The sequence below is a fragment of the Scyliorhinus torazame genome, chromosome 26 (genome assembly GCF_047496885.1).
Source record: "Scyliorhinus torazame isolate Kashiwa2021f chromosome 26, sScyTor2.1, whole genome shotgun sequence".
NCBI lineage: Eukaryota > Metazoa > Chordata > Chondrichthyes > Carcharhiniformes > Scyliorhinidae > Scyliorhinus > Scyliorhinus torazame.
Window position 1 is genome coordinate 32,457,063 of NC_092732.1, and position 3,087 is coordinate 32,460,149.

The following is a 3,087-nucleotide window of genomic DNA, read 5'->3' on the forward strand; positions in this document are numbered from 1 at the left end:
GGTGAGTATTGTGACTCTGCACCCCACTGGCAATGCACGCGTGTGAGCTCGTGTGCGCTTTCATACATGCGGCTGTGTAAACATGCATGTGTGTGTGTCTGTACACGTGTACATGGTGGTGTGTGCATGTGTGTGAGCATGTACGTGTGTGGGCTGGTGTGTTTGCAAACGGGCCTGAGTGTGCGCTTGTGTAGAAACGGGCAAGTGTCCTGGTGAGAGCGTGAGTGAGGGGTTTTTAAGATCCAATTATGGGATGTGGTGTGAGAGTTGTGAGTGTGAGCGAGAGAGGGGCGGGGAGTGTGTGAGTGTGTCAGTGAGTGTGTATGTAGGTGTGTGTGTGGGTGTGTTTGAGTGTAAGTGTGAGTTTCTGTGTGTGTGAGAAAGAGAGAGAGAGGGGCGGAGTGTGTCTGAGTGTGTGTGGGGGGTTGGGTGGGTGTGTGAGTGTGAGTGTGTCTGTGTGTGTGTGAGTGTGTCTGTGTGAGTGTGTGTGTGAGTGTGTGTGTGTGTGTGTGTGAGTGAGTGTGTGTGAGTGTGTCTGTGTGAGTGTGTGTGAGTGTGAGTGTGAGTGTGTGTGTGTGTGTGAGTGTGTGTGTGAGTGTGTGTGTGAGTGTGTGTGAGTGTGTGTGTGTGTGTCTGTGTGAGTGTGTGTGAGTGTGAGTGTGTGTGTGTCTGTGTGAGTGTGTGTGTGTGTGAGTGTGTGTGTGAGTGTGTGTGTGTGAGTGTGAGTGTGTGTGAGTGTGTGTGTGAGTGTATCTGTGTGAGTGTGTCTGTGTGTGTGTGTGAGTGTGTGAGTGTGTGTGTGTGAGAGTGTGTGAGAGTGTGTGTGTGTGTGAGTGTGAGTGTGTGAGAGTGTGTGTGAGAGTGTGTGTGTGAGTGTGTGTGTGTGTGTGTGTGTGAGTGTGTGTGTGTGTGTGAGTGTGTGAGTGTGTGTGTGTGTGTGTGTGAGTGTGAGTGTGTCTGTGTGAGTGTGTGTGAGTGTGTGTGTGAGTGTGTCTGTGTGAGTGTGTGTGTGAGTGTGTCTGTGTGAGTGTGTGTGTGTGTGTGTGAGTGTGTGTGTGAGTGTGTGTGAGTGAGTGTGTGAGAGTGTGTGTGAGTGTGTCTGTGTGAGTGTGTGTGAGTGTGTGTGAGTGAGTGTGTGAGTGTGTGTGTGAGTGTGTGTGAGTGAGTGTGTGAGAGTGTGTGTGAGTGTGTCTGTGTGAGTGTGTGTGAGTGTGAGTGTCTGTGTGAGTGTGTGTGTGTGTGTGTGAGTGTGTGTGAGTGTGTGTGTGAGTGTGTGTGAGTGAGTGTGTGAGAGTGTGTGTGAGTGTGTCTGTGTGAGTGTGTGTGAGTGTCTGTGTGAGTGTGTGTGTGTGAGTGTGTGTGTGTGTGTGAGTGTGTGTGTGTGTGAGTGTGTGTGTGTGTGAGTGTGTGTGTGTGTGAGTGTGTGTGTGAGTGTGTGAGTGTCTGTGTGAGACTCAGTTGGGTAAAGCTGTGAGTGGTTGGGGAACGAGAGGATTCTTTTCCTCCGAATTGTTTCCCAAATAGAATTATGGCTCTGTCAGTCCCAACACAAGCTGGTGCAGCTCAGTAATTATTAAAACATTGATCAGAGTAGCTGTCTAACAGACTTAAAATCAGGCAGATTGACTGTCAGCAGCTGATAAACACTCCGATAGACTCAGTTCCCCCGGGGAGGCTGCGAGGAAAGCTTTGACTGACCATTAATCAGAATACTTCAGACCAACTGCATCAAGTCAGCTTTCAGTCATCGTAAGAACAACTTACGTTTACACAGCACCGTTAGCACGTCCAACAGGGCCAAGGTGGGCCGCGGGGGCGCGACGGGAATCCCACCCTGCGCACAAGCGATGAAAGTCACAGTCAGGGCGGACGTCTTCAGGGAACGTTTGAAAGGAAGTGGGACCGAGAGAGCGGCCGCCAATGGCGGAGCGATGGGAATGGGGGGGGGGCGCTCGAGAGGCCGGGATTGGAGGAGCGCAGAGATCCCGGAGGGTTGTAGGGGCTGGAGGAGGTTACAGAGATAGGGAGGGGGTGTAGGGGCTGGAGGGGGTTGCAGAGATAGGGAGGGGGTGTAGGGAGCTGGAGGAGGTTACAGAGGTAGGGAGGTGGTGTAGGGGCTGGAGGAGGTTACAGAGATAGGGAGGGGGTGTCGGGGCTGGAGGAGGTTACAGAGGTAGGGAGGGGGTGTAGGGGCTGGAGGAGGTTACAGAGGTAGGGAGGGGGTGTAGGGGCTGGAGGAGGTTACAGAGATAGGGAGGGGGTGTAGGGGCTGGAGGGGGTTACAGAGATAGGGAGGGGGTGTCGGGGCTGGAGGAGGTTACAGAGATAGGGAGGGGGTGTCGGGGCTGGAGGAGGTTACAGAGATAGGGAGGGGGTGTCGGGGCTGGAGGAGGTTACAGAGATAGGGAGGGGGTGTAGGGGCTGGAGGAGGTTACAGAGATAGGGAGGGGGTGTAGAGGCTGGAGGAGGTTACAGAGATAGGGAGGGGGTGTAGAGGCTGGAGGAGGTTACAGAGATAGGGAGGGGGTGTAGAGGCTGGAGGAGATTACAGAGATAGGGAGGGGGTGTAGGGACTGGAGGAGGTTACAGAGATAGGGAGGGGGTGTAGAGGCTGGAGGAGGTTACAGAGATAGGGAGGGGGTGTAGGGGCTGGAGGAGGTTACAGAGATAGGGAGGGGGTGTCGGGGCTGGAGGAGGTTACAGAGATAGGGAGGGGGTGTAGGGGCTGGAGGAGGTTACAGAGATAGGGAGGGGGTGTAGAGGCTGGAGGAGGTTACAGAGATAGGGAGGGGGTGTAGAGGCTGGAGGAGGTTACAGAGATAGGGAGGGGGTGAAGAGGCTGGAGGAGGTTACAGAGATAGGGAGGGGGTGTAGGGGCTGGAGGAGGTTACAGAGATAGGGAGGGGGTGTAGGGACTGGAGGAGATTACAGAGATAGGGAGGGGGGTGTAGAGGCTGGAGGAGGTTACAGAGATAGGGAGGGGGTGTCGGGGCTGGAGGAGGTTACAGAGATAGGGAGGGGGTGTAGAGGCTGGAGGAGGTTACAGAGATAGGGAAGGGGTGTAGAGGCTGGAGGAGGTTACAGAGA